Source organism: Pristiophorus japonicus, chromosome 8 (genome assembly GCF_044704955.1).
Source record: "Pristiophorus japonicus isolate sPriJap1 chromosome 8, sPriJap1.hap1, whole genome shotgun sequence".
Taxonomy (NCBI): domain Eukaryota; kingdom Metazoa; phylum Chordata; class Chondrichthyes; family Pristiophoridae; genus Pristiophorus; species Pristiophorus japonicus.
Genome location: NC_091984.1, coordinates 74,274,426 through 74,295,296, shown reverse-complemented (window position 1 = coordinate 74,295,296; position 20,871 = coordinate 74,274,426).

Genomic DNA, 20,871 nt, shown 5'->3' with positions numbered 1-20,871 from the left:
GAAGGTGGTCTCACAATGCAACTTATTTTTTCACACTACAGATTTTGTTGATGGAAAGCTGAAACCACTGAGCACGGATGTAAACTAACTGGCCTGTGTAAATTTCATTAAAACAACAAAGGTGCATGGTACCATGCTGTAATATTTGCTTGCACTAATGTTGATGCGATGGTAATTATTTTCAATAATGCAGTATCACATGCCACTGATGAATTTGTAAATTATAGCTGGTATGCCTTTCCATCACATTTCAGTGCCGACGCCAACATTTCAATGCTGAGATTTCGCAGATATATTCCCACCATACCGAAACAATCAGCACAGATTTTAAGAAACCTATTCAAAACATTCCTTGGAATCCTGCTCTTGAGAGGTCACTCTTAAAAGACAAAGGGGCCAAAATTGCCCTCTGTCCCGTCTAAAATAGATTTAGATGGATATTTAGGTCCCCCCAATTGATGGGGCGGGGAATCAAGCGATTTTGGGCACTTTAGACTGGAAAAATGAACAGAGAGTTGTTGGAGGCGTAAATGGCCTCTGCGGAGTGGTGTCGGGGCGGGATTACCCAATTTCACCTGACTTGCATTCACTCATAACAAGGCAGCTGCTCCCTGGCTTTCTTAAAGAGCAGGTCTTTGAGGTAGGTACTGGTCATTCTGATCAGAGCGATTGGTGTGTGTGTTGATTTTCATCTTGAAAAATGGTAAGTCAGAGAGGTGGCAGGAGGGCAGGTTCACAGATGCACAAATTGAGATGCTAGTGCAAGCTATGGAGGGAAAGAGGCACCTCCTATTTCCGGATTCTAGCAGGCTGTCTTGGCAGGTCTTCAATAATGCTTGGGCAGAGGTGGCTGCAAAGGTCTCGGCAACCTCAGTACTGGACCGGACGGGCATTCAGTGCCGGAAGAGGTTCAACGACATCATTCGAATGGTGCCAATATTATTGAGCGTTGCGCTCTGAGCCTCTCTTTCTCCAACTCTTATTTAGCTGCTTCTGTTTGCACTGAGTAAAGCACCATTTCAGTGGTGAGTCAACTATATGTCATGTGTGCATACACATAGTTGCGGATCCCTTTCATTTGTGCCTTACACTTGCGTCTAAAGCTGCACATCCATTAATTCCAGATGCCTAACTGGACTGCTACTCACCAACTCTTCTTTGCTTTGTAGGCAAAAATGGCACATAACCGCAGGGAGCAGCAGAGGACTGGGAGTGGAGAGGCCAACCTCGAGCAGTTGACCGATGTTGAGGAAAGAGTACGGAGGCTAATTGGACCACAGGTTGCCTGCCCAATGGCCACAGGCACCATGAATCCCGCTGGGGGCAGCATTGCTAAGTCGAGGCCTTCCTTTAATGCCATCTGTCCGTAACTGCACAAACGCCTACCAGTAACGTAGTCAGCAATGTGTGCACATTTATTGCTGCATGGTCCATCCACCTCCCTCACCCTCATGCCACTCTTCTCCCATTTAAGTTTGCAGATGATGCCCCGGAGACAGACCAGCATGAGCATCAGCCCCCTGAGCCAAGTGAGAACAGTGAGGAAATGTGGGAGGAGGTGGATGCCGAGGGAGAGACAGCTCCAAGCACCACGTCTGTTATGTAGTTAACTCCTTGTAACCTGTATCATACCACCACCAGAGGGCCTACCTGTTGGAGTCTCAAGGGATCCCAGCATCCCTTGGGAGCACTGTTTTTTAAGCAGGCCACTCACGAGGTACCTGCACTCTGGAGTCTTATTAAAGGAGCTAAGGTAACACTTGCTCATTGTTCATAGTACTCAGTTTCATCCTTTATTATGAGCGTATTACTTGGCGATGAGGTAACGAACAACCACGCGAAAATGCAAATAACAGTTGGCATCCTGGAGAAGTTCTCAGAAGGGGACGATTGGGAGGCCCTCATGGAGAGACTTGACCAATATTTTGTGGCCAACAAGTTGGAAGGGGACGAAAACGCTACCAAATGAAGGGTGATCTTCCTTACTGTCTGTGGGGCAACAACCTATGGCCTCATGAAGAATCTCCTAGGTGCGGAAAAACCAACAACTAAATCCTATGAAGAATTGTGTACGCTGGTCCGGGAGCACCTAAATCCTAAGGAAAGCGTTTTGATGGTGAGGTATTGGTTCTACACGTGTCAATGGTCGGAGGGCCAGGAAGTAGCGAGTTATGTCGCCGAACTAAGGCACCTCGCAGGACATTGCGAATTTGAGGGATTCCTAGAACAAATGCTTTCGTACTGGCCATTTGCCATGAGGTAATCCTTCGCAAACTGTTGACTGTTGAAACTCCGAATCTAAGCAAAGCCATAACGATAGCCCAGGCATTTATGTCCACCAGCGACTACACCAAACAGATTTCGCAGAGTAAAGAGGTTTCAGCCAGTACTGTGCATAAAGTAACGTCGTTTTTGAGCACGAATATACATGGCAGAACGTACACGCCGGCTGCTGCTGCATGACCTCAGATGACCCAGAGTTCGCCATCAATCGTTAATGCGAGGCAGTTACCACCTTGTTGGCGTGTGGAGGTGATCATCGGGCACATCAATGCCGCTTCAAGCACTATGCGTGCAAAGGTTGCAGAACATTGGGACACCTCCAGCGAATGTGCAGGCGAGCTGCAAACCCTGCAAACCACCACGTTGCAGAGGAAGATCGATCCACTGTGGATCAGGCTCAATTGGAGACTTGTACCGAGGAGGCAGAAGTGTACGGGGTACACACATTCATCACAAAATGTCCACCAATAATGTTGAAAGTTGAACTGAATGGAATTCCAGTATCTATGGAACTGGACACGGGTGCGAGTCAGTCCATAATGAGCAAAAAACCCTTCGATAGGCTGTGGTGCAACAAGGCACACAGGCCCAAGCTCAGCCCCATCCACACAAAACTAAGGACTTACACCAAGGAACTAATCCCTGTAATCGGCAGTGCAGAAGTCACAGTCTCCTATGATGGAGCGGTACACGAACTCCCACTGTGGATCGTGCCAGTGGATGGCCCCACACTGTTTGGCAGAAGCTGACTGGGAAAAATCCGCTGGAACTGGGAAGACATCTGAGCGCTTTCGTCTGTCGACAACACCTCATGTGCCCAGGTTCTGATCAACTTTCCATCAATGTTCAAGCCAGGCATCAGAAGCTTCTCGGGGGGGAAAGTGCAGATCCATTTGCTTCCCGGTACGCGACCCATCCACCACAAGGCATGGATGGTACCATATATGATGCATGAGAAAGTGGAAATTGAGCTGGACAGGCTGCAGTGAGAAGGCGTCATCGTGCCGGTGGAATTCAATAGTGGGCCAGTCCGATTGTCCCGGTACTTAAATAGGACGGCACAGTCAGAATTTGTGGGGTCTATAAAGTAACGATTAACCATTTTTCGCTACAGGACCAGTACCCGCTACCCAAGGCAGACGACCTATTTGCGACCCTGACTGGAGGGAAGACATTCAGCAAGTTGGACCTGACCTCGGCCTACATGACGCAGGAGCTGGAGGAGTCTTCGAAAGGCCTCACCTGCATCAACACGCATAAAGGTCTGTTCATCTATAACGGATGCCCATTCGGGATTCGGTCGGCCAATGGAACATGGAGAGCCTGCTAAAGTCGGTTCCTCGCACCGTGCTTTTCCAGGATGACATACTGGTTACAGGTCAGGACACCATTGAGCACTTGAAGAATCTGGAAGAGGTTCTTAGTCGGTTGGATCGCTTGGGACTCAGGTTGAAACGCTCAAAGTGTGTTTTCCTGGCACCAGAGGTCGAGTTCTTGGGAAGAAGAATCGCAGCAGACGGCATCAGATCCACCGATGCCAAGACAGAGGCCATCAAGAATGCGCCGAGACCACAGAACGTGACGGAGTTGTGATTGTTCCTGGGACTCCTTAACTATTTCAGTAATTTCCTACCTGGGTTAAGCACCCTGCTAGAACGCCTACATGTGCTACTGCGCACGGGAATCGACTGGGTATGGGGGAACTCACAAGAGGCTGCCTTTGAGAAAGCCAGAAATCTGTTGTGTTCAAACAAACTGCTTGTCCTGTATAACCCTTGTAAACGATTAGTGCTAGCTTGCGATGTGTCGTCATACGGGGTCGGGTGTGTGTTACAACAGGCTAATGAATCGGGGATTTTGCAATCTGTAGCTTATGCGTTCAGGAGTTTGTCCAAGACCGAAAGGGCCTACAGTATGATTGAAAAAGAGGCTCTGGCGTGTGTTTACGGGGTAAAAAAAATGCACCAGTACTTATTTGGCCTCAAGTTTGAGCTTGAAACTGACCACAAGTCACTCATGTCGCTGTTCTCTGAGAGCAAAGGGATTAACACCAATGCCTCTGCCCGGCGTACAACTATAAAATCCGCCACAGACTGGGCTAAGAGAACTGCGCTAATGCTCTCAGTTGGCTACCATTGCCCACCACCGGGGTGGAAATGGCACAGTCTGCGGACTTGCTCATGATAATGGATGCATTCGAAAATCAAAAGTCACCCGTTACGACCCGCCAGATCAGGACCTGGACCAGCCAGGATCCTTTACTGTCCTTGTTAAAAAAACTGTGTTCCCCAAGGAAGCTGGTCCAGCATCTCAGTGGAGATGTAGGAGGCGATTAAGCCGTTCCACAGACGCAAAGCCGAAATGTCCCTGCAGGCGCACTGTCTGTTGTGGAGTAATCGCGTGGTCTGCCAAGAAAGGCAGAGATACCTTCATTTGTGACCTACACAGCACCCATCCAGGCATTGTAATGATGAAAGCCATAGCCAGATCCAATGTGTGGTGGCCTGGCATCGACTCAGATTTAGAGTCATGCATGTGCCAGTGCAACACTTGCTCTCAGCTGAGCAATGCACTCAGAGAGGCACCGCTAAGTTTGTGGTCGTGGCCCTCCAAACCGTGGTCGAGGATCCATGTGGACTATGCGGGCCCATTTCTAGGCAAAATGTTTTTGGTTGTCGTGGATACTTACTCAAAATGGATTGAATGTGCAATAATGTCTGTGAGCATGTCCACGGCCATCATTGAAAGCCTACGAGCCTTGTTTGTCATGCACGGCCTGCCTGATGTCCTAGTCAGCGACAATGGGCCGTGTTTCACTTGTGCTCAATTCAAGGAATTCATGACCCGCAATGGGATCAAACACGTCACATCTGCCCCATTCAAGCCCGCATCCAACGGCCAGGCAGAACGGGCAGTTCAGACCATCAAGCAAAGCTTGAACCGCATGTCTGAAGGCTCCCTGCAGACTCGACTGTCCTGAGTGCTGCTCAGCTACCGCACCAGACCCCACTCACTCACCAGGGTTCCCCCAGCTGAGCTGCTCATGAAAAGGGTGCTCAAAACAAGGATCTCTCTTGTCTACCCTGATCTCCATGATCACGTGGATAGCAGGCGGCATCAACAAAGTATGTACCATGATCGCGCAAATTTGTCACACAATATTGAGGTCAATGACCCTGTGTTTGTACTCAATTATGGACATGGTCCCAAATGGCTCACTGGCACGGTCATAGCCAAAGAGGGGAGTAGGGTGTTTCAGGTCAAATTGGCCAATGGACTAATGTGCAGAAAACATTTGGACCAAATCAAATTGCGGTTCACCCACATTTGTACCGAGACGATCGACAAGGGAGTGAAAAGCCCCAGATCGCCTCATCCTGTAAATAAGTGTATTATCAACTTTATGAGGGAGTGATGTTATGTATTTAACCCCTTGTAACCTGTATCACACCACCACCAGAGGACCTACCTGTTGGAGTCCCAAGGGATTCCAGCATCTCTAGGGAGCACTGTATATAAGCAGGCCACCCACGAGGTACCTGCACTCTGGAGTCTTATTAAAGGAGCTAAGGTCACACTTGCTCATTGTTCACAGTACTCACTTTCATCCTTTATTATGAGCGTATCAACATCACTGCTTCTTACGCTGCCATGGACCAGCTCAGATACTGGGAGTATGCGTTCATTGCATTTTAGCTTACGAGAGGGGTCTTCACTGGGTGATGTACCGGGGCCTAGCAGGCTGCAGCATGGTCAAGGGCAAAGGGAGCCAGCTCTCCGGAGGCCGGAGGACGAGTTCGCATGTGAGTTCTGCTGGACAGGACTCAGATGAGCACCTCGATGTGGAGGCATTTGAACAAAGGGTGCTGGCCATGCATTCGGAGATGGTAGGGACAATGGCTAGGGTGCCCGAGAGCCTGTCGCAAGTGGTCAGGAGCATGGAGGAGCCCGCCTTCCGCATTGCAGACAGCTCTGCGCACACCGTGGAGCCCATCATTGCAAGTGTACAGACAAGTGTACAGGCAAGTATTGGACTCCCAGAGTGACCGTGCGGATCCAGATCTCATGACGCGTGTCATGGGCGATGTGACATCTGCCATTACAGCACAAGCGGAAGCAACCCAACATCTCAGTGCTGTATTGGAGAGGATGGCTGCTGGCATGGAAGCTCAGAATGCTCTCACGCAGCCTCAGCAACAGGGCATGCAGCATCTTTCTGATGTCATGCAGTCAGTGTCTGGTGGCATCGAGTCTGTGTCTGCTCTCATGCAGTTTCTGCTGGATGCCACGCGAGCTCTGACTGCTGCAGTTGTGTATGCAATAACTGTTAGACTGAGTACTGTTTAGCTCCAAGCGGTATGACCTTGGCTCTGCTTTATTAAGGCACAAAGTGACTAATATACAAAATGGCTGGCCTTTTATACTTGGGCTGCACACACGTGCGTGCAGCCCAATGGCCTCCAACAGTGACGCCATCTAGTGGCTAGTGATCCCAAAAGTACTTGGATGACAATACCCCCCTCTGAGATATTAAAATAGTGTTTTACAAATTGAGACTAATATACAAAATGGCTGGCCTTTTATACTTGGGCTGCACACACATGCCTGCAGCCCAATGGCCTCCAACAGTGACGCCATCTAGTGGCTAGTGATCCCAAAAGTACATACATGACAATGCCCCCCTCTGAGATATTAACACAGTCTTTTATAAATTGAGATGGTCCAGTGTTTTACGCTCCCAGGTTGACCATCTCAGTTCAACTCCAGCCTTGGGTGAGTGTTCAGTCTGTTGTGACTGGTGGCTGGGTGGCTGACCTGGTGGGAGTGGCAATGGTCATGTCAGGGATTGCAAGTCCATTTTCATTGAACATGTCAGCGATTGAAAGTCCCGATTCACTGATGACCACTAAGTCCTCTGATGACTGGGGGTAGGTTGGTTGGTCGTCGATTGTCTCTTCCTCCGACTGTTCCGATTCGTCTATGTGCCACAGCTTTGTCTGATCCATATGTTTCCTGCATGTTTGCCCATTTTTGAGCTTGACAATAAAAACTCTGTTGCCCTCCTTGACCATGACAGTACCAGCAATCCACTTGGGACCCTGACCATAATTCAGAACATATACAGGATCATTTACAGAAATATCGCATGACACAGCTGCGCGATCGTGATACCCTTGCTGACTTTGTCTTCTATATGCAACACGATTATTCAAGTCAGGGTGTACAAGAGATAGCTTGGTCTTAAGACCTCTCTTCATCATCAGTTCAGCAGGCGAGACCCCGGTAAGCGTGTATGGTCTTGTCCTGTAACTTAGCAGTATGCATGACAGGCGGGTCTGCAGTGACCCTTGGGTTACTCGCTTCATACTCTGCTTTATAATTTGTGTTATGTATTTAACTATGTAATGCTTGCCACCAGAGGGTGCGACTGTTGGAGTCCTAATGGTCACCTGCATACACGTGCAGGACCAGTATAAAAGATTGGCTGCCATGTTGTTTAGGCACTCTGGAGTTGTAATAAAGAAGATTAAGGTCACACTAAGTTTAGCTCACAGTACTCAGCCTCGTGGAATTCTTCTATGCATAATAATTGGCGACGAGTTACAGAATACAAACCTTCACGCAACCATGGCTGCCATTGGAATATTAGAGAGATTCATAGAGGGTGATGATTGGGAAGCCTTTGTTGAGCGTCTCGACCAGTACTTCGTGGCCAACGAGCTGGAAGGAGACACTAACGCGGTCAAGCGCAGGACGGTTCTCCTTACTGTCTGTGGACCTAAAATATACGGCCTCATCAAGAATCTGCTCGCACCGACAAAACCAACAGAGAAGGAATATAAAGAGTTGTGCAGGCTGGTTCGGGACCACCTCAAGCCGAAGGAGAGTATCCTTATGGCCAGGTATCGTTTTTACCCGCACCATCGCTCCGGGGGCCAGGGCGGCGGATTATGTCGCCGACCTGAGATGCCTCGCGGGATCTTCGATTTTGGAGCTGCGTTGGGGCAAATGCTGTGAGACTTTTTCATGCTGGGCATCAGCCACAAGGTCATTCTTCGAAAGTTGCTGGCTGACGAAACTCTCGACCTGAGCAAGGCCATCGCGATCGCCCAGGCATGTATGGCCACAGACGATAATACCAAACAGATATCTTCTCAACATCGAAGCTCACTGGCAAGTACTGTGCATAAAATGACGTCGCTAGCAGGCTGAACTGCATATGGCAGGGCCTATATGTCTGCAGCTGCAAGACCTGTGATGACTCAGAGTCTGCCATTGGGGGTGAATGTGAATCCAATAGCACCGTGTTGGCGCTGCGGGGGTAATCATCAGGCCCATCAATGTCGATTCAAGCACTACGTGTGCAAAGACTGCGCAACAATGGGGCACCTCCAGCGAATGTGCAAACGTGCTGCGACACACCACGTGGCAGAGGATGATCGATCCGGCGCGGATCACACAGCACAGGCAATTAAACCCGAGGAAGAAATGTATGGGGTACATACCGTCACCACCAACAGCCCTCCTATAATGCTGAAAGTCAAATTAAATGGAGTTCCAGTATCCATGGAGTTGGACACAGGCGCGAGTCAGTCAATAATGAGCCAGAAGGCTTTCGAGAAACTGTGGAGCAATAAAGCATGAAGGCCCAAACTGAGCCCGATTAATGCAAAGCTGGGTACCTACACCAAAGAGCTCATACCAGTCATTGGAAGTGCGGCAGTGAAGGTATCGTATGATGGAGCTGTGCATGACCTATCATTGTGGATTGTTCCAGGCAATGGCCCAATGCTGTTCGGCAGAAGCTGGCTAGAAAAGATTAGATGGAATTGGAATGACATCAAAGCACTATCTTCAGTGGATGACGCCTCGTGTGCTCAAGTGCTGAGCAAGTTTCCCTCGCTGTTCGAACCAGGCATCGGCAACTTCACAGGCGCCAAGGTACAGATCCATCTAGGCCCCGATGCACGGCCCATTCATCACAAGGCTCGGGCGTTCCGTACATGATGAGATCGAACTGGACAGACTCCAATGCGAAGGAATCATATCGCCAGTCGAGTTCAACGAGTGGGCCAGTCCGATTGTTCCAGTGTTGAAAAGCGATGGCGCGGTCCGAATCTGCAGAGACAACGATTAACAGAGTCTCACTACAGGACCAGTACTCGCTGCCCAAGGTGGATGACCAGTTCGCAACGTTAGCAGGGCAGAAGTCATTCACCAAGTTGGACCTAACTTCCGCCTACATGACACATGGCTGAATCTTCGAAAAGACTGACATGCATCAACACACACAAAGGGCTGTTTAGATACCACAGGTGCCCTTTCGGGATTCGCTTGGCTGCAGCCATTTTCCAGAGAAACATGGAGAGTTTGCTGAAATCTGTTCCGTGCACTGTTGTGTTTCAAGACGACATCCTGATCACTGGTCGTGACACCATCGAACACCTACACAACCTGGAAGAGGTTCTAAGTCGCCTAGACAGGGTGGGAGTCAGGCTGAAATGCTTCAATTATGTTTTCCTGGCGCCAGAAGTCGAATTTTTGGGGAGAAAGATTGCAGCAGACGGCATCAGGCCCAAGGACTTAAAGACAGAGGCCATCAAGAATGCACCCAGACCACAGAATGTGATGGAGCTGCGTTCGTTCCTGGGACTCCTCAACTATTTCGGTAACTTTCTACCCAGGTTGAGCACGTTGTTAGAGTCTTTGCATATGTTGCTACGTAAGGGTGATGACTGGGTTTGGGACAAATCTCAAGACACAGCCTTTGAGAAGGCCAGGAACCTGCTATGTTCAAATAAGTTACTTGTACACTATGACCCATGTAAACGTTTAATGCTAGCTTGTGATGCCTCATTGTACAGGGACGGCTGTGTGTTACAGCAAGCCAATGTAACGGGCAACCTCCAACCGGTTGCATATGCGTCTAGAAGTCTGTCTAAGGCTGAGAGAGCCTATAGTATGGTCGAGAAAGAGGCGTATATGGGGTTAAGAAAATGCATCAATACCTATTTGGAGTTCGGTTTGAGCTTGAAACTGACCACAAGCCACTCATTTCGCTATTTTCAGAGAGCAAAGGTATAAATACCAATGCTTCGTCCCGCATCCAAAGATGGGCACTAACATTATCCGCTTATGACTATATTATCCGCCACAGACCAGGCACTGAAAACTGTGCCGATGCTCTCAGCCGGCTGCCATTACCCACCACTGGGGTTGAAATGGCAAAGCCCACAGATTTGCTATTGGTCATGGATGCTTTTGACAGCGAGGGGTCACCCATCACAGCTCGCCAGATCAGGACCTGGACCAGTCAGGATCCTGTGCTATCATTAGTAAAAAGTTGCGTCCTAAATGGGAACTGGTCGGCTGTTCCCGGGGAAGTGCAAGATGAAATTAAGCTGTTTCACCAACGCAACGATGAAATGTCCATCTAGTCAGATTGTCTCTTATGGGATAATCGTGTGGTTTTACCAAAAAAAGGCAGGGAATCATTTCTACGCGACCTACACAGTACCCACCCAGGCATTGTCATGATGAAGGTAATTGCCAGGTCGCATGTTTGGTGGCCCGGCATTGACTCGGACTTGGAGTCATGTGTGCATCAGTGCAACACTTACTCACAACTGAGCAATGCACCAAGGGAGGCTCCACTGAGTCTGTGGTTGTAGCCCTCCAAACCATGGTCCAGGATCCACGTAGATTTTGCCAGCCCCTTTCAAGGAAAGATGCTTTTAGTAGTTGTGGACGCTTACTCTAAATGGATTGAATGCGTAATCATATCATCCAGCACGTGCACAGCCACCATTGAAAGCCTCCGGGCCATGGTCGCCACCCATGGTTTGCCCGACGTCCTTGTCAGCGACAATGGACCATGACGGGATGGCGGGACTGACATATCAAGAAAGACTGGATCAACTGGGCTTGTATTCACTGGAGTTCAGAAGAATGAGAGGGGATCTCATAGAAACGTTTAAACTTCTGACGGGTTTAGACAGATTAGATGCAGGAAGAATGTTCCCAATGTTGGGGAAGTCCAGAACCAGGGGTCACAGTCTAAGGATAAAGGGTAAGTCATTTAGGACCGAGATGAGGAGAAATTTCTTCACCCAGAGAGTGGTGAACCTGTGGAATTCTCTACCACAGAAAGTTGTTGAGGCCAATTCACTAAATATATTCAAAAAGGTTTTAGATGTAGTCCTTACTACTAGGGGGGATCAAGGGGTATGGCGAGAAAGCAGGAATTGGGTACAGAAGTTGCATGTTCAGCATTGAACTCATTGAATGGTGGGGCAGGCTCGAAGGGCCGAATGACCTACTCCTGCACCTATTTTCTATGTTTCTATGTTTCTATGTTTCACCAGCTCGGAATTCAATGAGTTTATGACCTGCAATGGCATCAAGCATGCCAGGTCTGCCCCATTTAAGCCCCCGTCTAATGGTCAAGTGGAGCGGGCAGTCCAAACAATCAAGCAGAGCAAGAAACGTGTGACGGACGGCTCCCTACAGACCTGGCTGTCTCGCTTTCTGCTCAGTTACCGGACGCGACCGCACTCGCTCACCGGGGTTCCCCTGGCAGAATTGTTAATAAAGAGAGCCCTCAAAACCAGGCTCTCCCTAGTCCACTTGGATCTTAATGACCACGTGGAAACCCGGTGACACCGGCAGAACATGTACCACAATCGCGTGGCTGTTTCATGTGACATTGATGTTAACGACCCTGTGTTTGTCCTGAATTATGGTCATGGTCCCAAGTGGGTTGCTGGCACTGTTTTGGCCAAGGAAGGGAATAGGGTGTTTATAATCAATCTGCTAAATGGCCAAACGTGCAGAAAGCATTTGGATCAGACCAAATTGCGATTTACTGACAACCAGGAACGACTTGAAGAGGACATCACCATCGACGATCCACCAACATACACCCAACCAGCAATCAACCCCACTGTCAATAACGAGGATGAACCCACCGTTCCTGACAGTCCGGTCAGACCAGCCGCGGCGCAGTGCAGCATTGGTTCGGCCAACTCACACACGCCAGGGTTTGAACTTCGACGATCAACCAGGGAGCGAAGGGCTCCAGATCACTTCAACTTGTAAATTACATGTAATGAAAACTTTGGGGAGGAGTGATGTTATGTATGCAACCATGTAATACTTGCCACCAGAGTGCGCAACTGTTGGAGTCCTAATGGTCATCTGCACAAACATGCAGGGCCAGTATAAAAAGTTGGCTGCCATGTTGTTTAGGCACTCTAAAGTTGTAATAAAGAAGACTAAGGTCACACTAAGTTTAGCTCACAGTACTCAGGCTCGTGGAGTTCTTCTATACTTAATAATTTGGACAGCACGTTCTGTTTGCCCATTGGATGCAGGTTTGAACGGTGCTGACCTTACATGTTTGATACTGTCATGTATCTCACATTACTGTATATAACTGTATCTTACCATGCTATACATGACTGTAACTGGATATGACCTGTAACAATAAGCATACCTTACCACCAGGGGTGCACTTGCAGGAGACACTCCATACCTGTCGCACTGAAGTATATAAATGGAGGTCTTAGGCAAGTGCAGCACTGCAGAGCTGGAATTAAAGGTGCAGGTCCTGAGTGACCTTGACTTCAGCATGTGTCTCGTGTAAGTCAGTACATTAGAGTCAGGACTTAACAGTGGCGACAAGTTACGGGATCACAGAATCCACAGAATGGCTACCAACAGCTCAGATGAGAAATATAATGCTGGAGACAATTGGGATGACTTTATAGAAAGGCTCCAGCAAAGTTTGTGACCAAAGACTGGCTGGGTAACGATAAGGCAGATAAGAGAAGAGCCCATCTCTTGACCAGCTGTGGCACAAAAACATATGCTTTAATGAAAGACCTGCTGGCACCCGAGAAACCAGCAAGCAAATTGTTTGAGGAGTTGAGCACACTGGTGAGAGACCACCTGAAGCCAGCGAGCAACCTACACATGGCCAGACACAGGTACTACAACTACAGACGCTGTGTGGGCCAAAGCATACCCGACTTCGTGGCAGAACTTCGGAGGCTGGCTAGTTCATGTGAACTAAAGAGAGACTTTTTATTGAAGGAATAGGCCATGCAAGCCTATTCCGAAAGCTTATAGAGACTAAGAACTTGACTCTAGAGGCAGCAGCACTGGTCGCACAGACGTTCTTGGCAGGCGAAGAAGAAACGAGGCTGATCTATACTTCGCGTACGACAACCAACGAGGCATCGGAACAAGGGGTTCACATTGTGAAACAAACCGCTACCCTCACACACAGACAAAAGCAGGAGAGCAGGCCTTCAACAGCAGACAGTGGCACCAGAAACCATCTAAATCAAGGGCCACATGAACGGTCGATCACACCTCATCAACCCACAATGCGAGCAATCAACAACAGATTGAGAGAAGCTCAAGGGAGATCAGCCAGACGCAGCTCATTCTTCGGAACCAATGGAAACGGTCAATGTTGGAGATGTGGGGGAAGGCACTCAACCAGGGTGTATCGATTTCAGCATGCCGTTTGCAGAAACTGCAACTACACAGGGCATCTGGCTCGCATGTACAGAAAAACAGCAGCTCGGCTGGTATACCAATCGGAAGGGTCGGAATGCGGACCAGAAGACGGTCGGAACAGTGCACAGGACGCCGAGGTACAGCGGGTTAACACGATCAATGTCCACTGTTCTTACGTCAAGACGCCTCCAATTATGATGAGGGTTCTACTCAACGGGATACCCGTCAACATGGAACTGGACACGGGGGCCAGTCAATCCCTCATGAGCATTCAACAATTAGAACAGTTGTGGCCGCACAAAAGCAATAGACCAAAACTTACAAAGATCGACACCAAACTAAGGACCTATACTAAAGAAATCGTCCCAGTCCTTGGCAGCGCCATGCTCTCAGTCACACACAAAGGGATGGTGAACCGACTTTCCCTGTGGATTGTCCCCGGGGATCTCCCAGCCCTGTTGGGGAGAAGCTGGCTAGCAGATTCATGCCCTGTCGTCAGATGAACGGACCTCCTGCTCAACAGTTCCAAGCCGTTTTGAACATCTCTTTCAGCACCTTCAAAGGGGCTAAAGTTAGAATCTACATCACACAGAATGCCAGACCGGTTCATCACAAGGCTAGAGCTGTGCCTTATGTGATGAGGGAAAAGATTGAAAACGAACTGGACCGGCTTCTGCGGGAAGACATCATTTCTCCCGTGGAATTCAGCGACTGGGCAAGCCCCATCGTCCCCGTCATGAAGCCTGATGGATCTGTGCGAATCTGTGGGTAGACAAGTCCCCTGGTCCTGATGAAATGCATCCCAGGGTATTAAAAGAGATGGAGGAAGTTATAGCAGATGCATTCGTTATAATCTACCAAAAGTCTCTGGACTCTGGGGAGGTACCAGTGGATTGGAAAGCAGCTAATGTTTAAGAAAGGGGGCAGACAAAAGGCAGGTAACCAAAGGCCGGTTAGTTTAACATCTGTAGTGGGGAAAATGCTTGAAACTATCATTAAGGAAGAAATAGCAGGACATCTAGATAGGAATAGTGCAATCAAGCAGACGCAACATGGATTCATGAAGGGGAAATCATGTTTAACTAATTTACTGGAATTCTTTGAGGATATAACGAGCATGGTGGATAGAGGTGTACCGATGGATGTGGTGTATTTAGATTTTCAAAAGGCATTCGATAAGGTGCCACACAAAAGGTTACTGCAGAAGATAAGGGTACGTGGAGTCAGAGGAAATGTATTAGCATGGATAGAGAATTGGCTGGCGAACAGAAAGCAGAGAGTCGGGATAAATGGGTCCTTTTCGGGTTGCAAATCGGTGGTTAGTGGTGTGCCACAGGGATCGGTGCTGGGACCACAACTGTTTACAATATACATAGATGACCTGGAAGAGGGGACAGAGTGTAATGTAACAAAATTTGCAGATGACACAAAGATTAGTGGGAAAGCGGGTTGTGTAGAGGACACAGAAAGGCTGCAAAGAGATTTAGATAGGTTAAGTGAATGGGCTAAGGTTTGGCAGATGGAATACAATGTCGGAAATGTGAGGTCATCCACCTTGGGAAAAAAAACAGTAAAAGGGAATATTATTTGAATGGGGAAAAATTACAACATGCTGCGGTGCAGAGGGACCTGGGGGTCCTTGTGCATGAATCCCAAAAAGTTAGTTTGCAGGTGTAGCAGGTAATCAGGAAGGCGAATGAAATGTTGGCCTTCATTGCGAGAGGGACGGAGTACAAAAGCAGGGAGGTCCTTCTGCAACTGTATAGGGTATTGGTGAGGCCGCACCTGGAGTACTGCGTGCAGTTTTGGTCACCTTACTTAAGGAAGGATATACTAGCTTTGGAGGGGGTACAGAGACGATTCATGAGGCTGATTCCGGAGATGAGGGGGTTACCTTATGATGATAGATTGAATAGACTGGGTCTTTACTCGTTGGAGTCCAGAAGGATGAGGGGTGATCTTATAGAAACATTTAAAATAATGAAAGGGATAGACAAGATTGAGGCAGAGAGGTTGTTTCCACTGGTCGGGAAGACTAGAACTAGGGGGCACAACTTCAAAATACGAGGGAGCCAATTTAAAACCGAGTTGAGAAGGAATTTCTTCTTCCAGAGGGTTGTGAATCTGTGGAATTCTCTGCCCAATGAAGCAGTTGAGGTTAGCTCATTGAATGTATTCAAGTCACAGATAGATAGATTTTTAACCAATAAGGGAATTAAGGGTTACGGGGAGCGGGCGCGTAAGTGGAGCTGAGTCCACGGCCAGATCAGCCATGATCTTGTTGAATGGCAGAGCAGGCTCGAGGGGCTAGATGGCCTATTCCTGTTCCTAATTCTTATGTTCTTATGTTATTATGTGGGGATTACAAGTCTACCATAAACAGAGTCTCCCTACAGGACCAATACCCGCTGCCCAGAGCGGAGGACCTATTTGCCACGTTATCTGGAGGAAAACTTTTCTCAAAACTTGACCTCACATCTGCGTATATGACGCAAGAACTGACCGAAGATTCTAAGCTACTCACCACCATCAACACACATCGAGGCCTTTTTGTGTACAATCGATGCCCATTTGGCATCAGGTCGGCAGCTGCTATATTCCAGCGCAACATGGAGAGTCTGCTCAAGTCCATCCCGGGGACGGTTGTGTTTCAAGATGACATACTCATCACGGGCAGGGACACCGACTCTCATCTCCGCAATCTTGAGGAAGTACTAAGTCGATTGGATCGGGTAGGCCTAAGAGTTAAGAAATCCAAGTGTCTGTTTCTCGCACCTGACGTTGAATTTTTGGGCAAAAGGGTTGCTGCTGATAAAATCCGCCCAACCGAATCCAAAACCGAAGCGATTCGCCTGGCACCCAGGCCCCAGAATGTCTTGGAACTGCGCACCTTTCTCGGGCTACTCAATTACTTTGGGAACTTTATGCAGAACTTGAGCACGCTGCTGGAGTCTCTCCATGTGCTACTCAGAAAGGGGTGCGATTGGTTTTGGGGGGACGTCCAAGAACGCGCCTTCAATAAGGCACGCAGCCTTCAATGTTCCAAGAGTGTTTTAGCCTTTTTTGACCCAGGTAAAAAGTTAGTCCTTACGTGTGATGCGTCAGCGTATGGGGTCGGGTATATTTTACAGCACGTCAATGATGCGGGTAAATTACAGCCCGTTGGTTATGCCTCCAGGTCACTTTCGCGGGCGGAGCACGGGTACGGTATGGTTGAGAAGGAGGCGCTCGCGTGCGTGTACGGTGTCAAAAAGATGCACTAATACCTTTTCAGGGTCAAGTTTGCATTAGAAACTGACCACAAACCCCTCACGTCCCTACTATCTGAGTGCAAGGCAATCAACGCCAATGCCTCGGCGTGCATTCAGCGGTGGACACTCGTGCTAGCGGCTTACGACAACACGATAAGGCACAGACCAGGCACAGACAACTGTGCTGACGCGCATAGCAGGCTAACCCTGACGACCATGGAAGGGTCCGACGAACAGGACTGTGAGATGGTAATGGCAATCAATGCCTTTGAATCCACAGGTTCATCCATGATGGCTCACCAAATCAGAGCCTGGGCGACCAGCGACCCCACATTATCTCTAGTTAAAAGATGCGTTTTAACCGGTGACTGGGAAGAGGCTTGCGATGCCGGCCCCGAGGAGGTCAAACCCTTCCATAAGTGCATGCATGAACTCTCACTACAGGCAGACTGCCTGATGTGGGGCAGCCGAGTAGTTATGCCCTTACGAGACAGAGAGGCGTTTGTCCGGGAGCTCCATCGCGAGCACCCGGGGATCGTCCTTATGAAGGCCATAGCCAGATCTCACTTCTGGTGGCCTGGCATTGACGCGGACTTGGAGTTCTGCGTCCGTCGGTGCCCATTTGTGCCCAACTCAGTAATGCCCCCAGGGAGGTCCCCCTAAGCCCCTGACCCTGGCCCACCGAACCGTGGTCGCGGTTGCATGTAAACTATGCGTGCCCATTCATGGGCAAAATGTTCCTCGTAGTCGTTGATGCATTTTCAAAATGGATCAAGTGCACCATTTTAAACTCGAGCACCACCTCCACCACTGTGGAGAGCCTGAGAACCATGTTTGCAACGCACGGCATTCCTGACATATTGGTCAGTGATAATGGTCCATGCTTCACCAGCGCAGAATTTCATGATTTTATAGTTGACCACGGTATGAATCACGTTAAGATGGCACCTTTCAAGCCGGCCTCCAACGGCCAGGCGGAGCGAGCAGTGCAGATCATTGAACAAGGCATGCTCAGAATCCAAGGTCCCACGCTGCAGAGCCACCTGTCGTGACTGCTGCTGGCATACAGATCTCGTCCGCATTCGTTGACTGGGGTTCCCCCCGCGCAACTATTGATGAAACAAACATAAAGACCAGGCTCTCGTTAATCCTCCCAGACATGCATGAAATTGTTAAGGCTAAGCGTCAAAAGCTAACTGAGTACCATGACCGAAATTCGAGGGGGAGGTGGAATGAGATAGGGGACAAAGTGTTTGTGCTAAACTATGGCCGGGGTCCCAAATGGCTTGCAGGGACAGTAACAGACAAAGAGGGAAACAGGCTACTGGTTGTACAAATGGGCAATGGCCAAACCTGCCGGAGGCATGTAGACCAAGTAAAAAGTAGATTCACTGATAACACTGAAGAACCAGAGGCAGACTACAATGTGGAACTCACACCACACTTGGTGGACAGACAGGTGGAACAACCTGAGGAAAGGGCAGTCTCAACAGACAGCCCAGGCGAGATACCAGCAATCACACTGAACGAAACAGACAGCCCAGGCAAGATACCAGCAATCACACTGAACGAAAAACAGGCACCAAGGCAAACAACTGAACCACAATCAAGACGCTCCATGCGAGAGCGCAGACCATCTGAGAGACTGAATCTCTAAAGGCAATAAGACCTTGGGGGAGGGTGATGTCATGTATCTCACATTACTGTATATAACTGTATCTTACCATGCTATACATGACTGTAACTGGATATGACCTGTAACCATAAGCATACCTTACCACCAGGGGTGCACTTGCAGGAGACACTCCATACCTGTCCAACTTAGGTATATAAAGGGAGGTCTTAGGCAAGTGTAGCACTGCAGAGCTGGAATTAAAGGTGCAGGTCCTGAGTGACCTTGACTTCAGCATGTGTCTCGTGTAAGTCAGTACATTAGAGTCAGGACTTAACAGATACCATTGAGTTTCATGAACTCTTGAAACTCCTGATTGGTGAAGCACGATCCATTGTCGCTAACAACGATGTCAGGCAGACCATGTGTCGTGAACATGACACTGAGATTCTCAATGGTAGCTGTGGATGTGCTGGATGTCATGATAATATACTCTATCCACTTCGAATATGCATCCACCACAATCAAAAACATCTTCCCCAGGAAGCGACCTGCAAAGTCTATGTGGATCCTCGACCAAGGTTTAGACAGCCACGACTACAGACTCAGCGACGATTCCGCTGGTGCTTTGCTGAGCTGCATGCAAGTGTTGCACTGCTGCACACATGATTCCAGCTCAGAGTCAATTCCCGGCCACTATACATGAGACCTGGCAATGGCTTTCATCATTACAATGCCGGGATGTGTGCTATGTAGCTCATACAAATTTCTCTCTCCCTTTCTTGGGCATAACCACATGATTGCCCCACAGTATACAATTCGACTGAATAGACAGTTCGTCTTTGCGCCGAATGTAAGGTTTGGTCTCCTCGCACATTTGCTTGGGTATGGCAGACCAATCACCTTTGAGGATGCAACTCTTCACCACCAATAAAATCAGGTCCTGGCTGGTCCAGGTCTTAACTTGTTGAGTCGTGACAGGGGTTCCTTCACTCTCAAACGCATCCATAACTAACAATAGGTCTGCCGGTTGTGGCGTTTCCATCTCCGGGTTGGGCAACGGCAGACGACTCAAAGCATCGGCACAATTCTCAGTGCCAGGTCTATGGCGAATGACATAATCATAAGCGGATAAAGTCAGTGCCCACCTCTGGATGCGGGATGAAGCATTGGTGTTGATAGCTTTGTTTTCAGAGAACAGTGAAATGAGCGGCTTGTGATCTGTCTCCAGTTCAAACTGAAGACCAAACAGATACTGATGCATCTTTTTAACCCCATACACACAGGCTAGTGCTTCTTTCTCTACCATGCTGAAGGCTCTTTCCGCTTTAGACAAACATTTTGAAGCATACGCGACTAGTTGAAGTTTACCCGATTCATTAGCTTGTTGGAGTACGCAATCAATTCCATATGACGAAGCATCACAGGCCAATACTAAATGTTTACATGGGTCATAGTGTACCAGCAGCTTGTTAGAGCAAAGCAGATTAGTGGCTTTCTCAAAAGCTCTGTCTTGAGATGCAGCCCACACCCAGTTGTCGCCTTTTCTTAGCAGCATGTGCAGTGGTTCTAATAAGGTGCTCAATTTAGGTCGGAAGTTACCAAAGTAGTTGAGTCGACCCAGGAATGAATGCAGCTCCGTCACATTCTGCGGCTTCGGTGCATTCTTGATGGCCTTGGTTTTCGCGTCCGTGGGCCTAATGCCGTCAGCAGCAATTTTCCTCCCCAGGAATTCGACCTCTGGTGCCATGAAGACGCACTTCGAGCATTTCAGTCTGAGTCCCACTTTGTCCAGACAATGTAGAACCTCTTCTAGGTTATTCAGATGTTCCTCGGAGTCACTGTGATCAGGATGTCATCTTGGATCATGACGGTTCTGGGAATGGATTTCAGTAGACTCTCCATGTTCCTCTGAAATATTGCTGCAGTCGAGCAAATTCCAAAGGGGCACCAGTGATAAATGAACAATACTTTATGTGTGTTAATGCACGTAAGTCCCTTCAACGTCTCGACCAGCTCCTGTGTCATGTAGGCTGATGTCAAGTCCAGTTTGGTGAACGACTTGCCCCCCCGGCTAGCATTGCAAACAAGTCATCAGTCTTCGGTAACGGGTACTGATCCTGTTTCGAAACCCTGTTGATTGTAGCCTTGTAGTCTCCACAGATTCTGACTGTGCCATCACTTTTCAGCACAGGAACA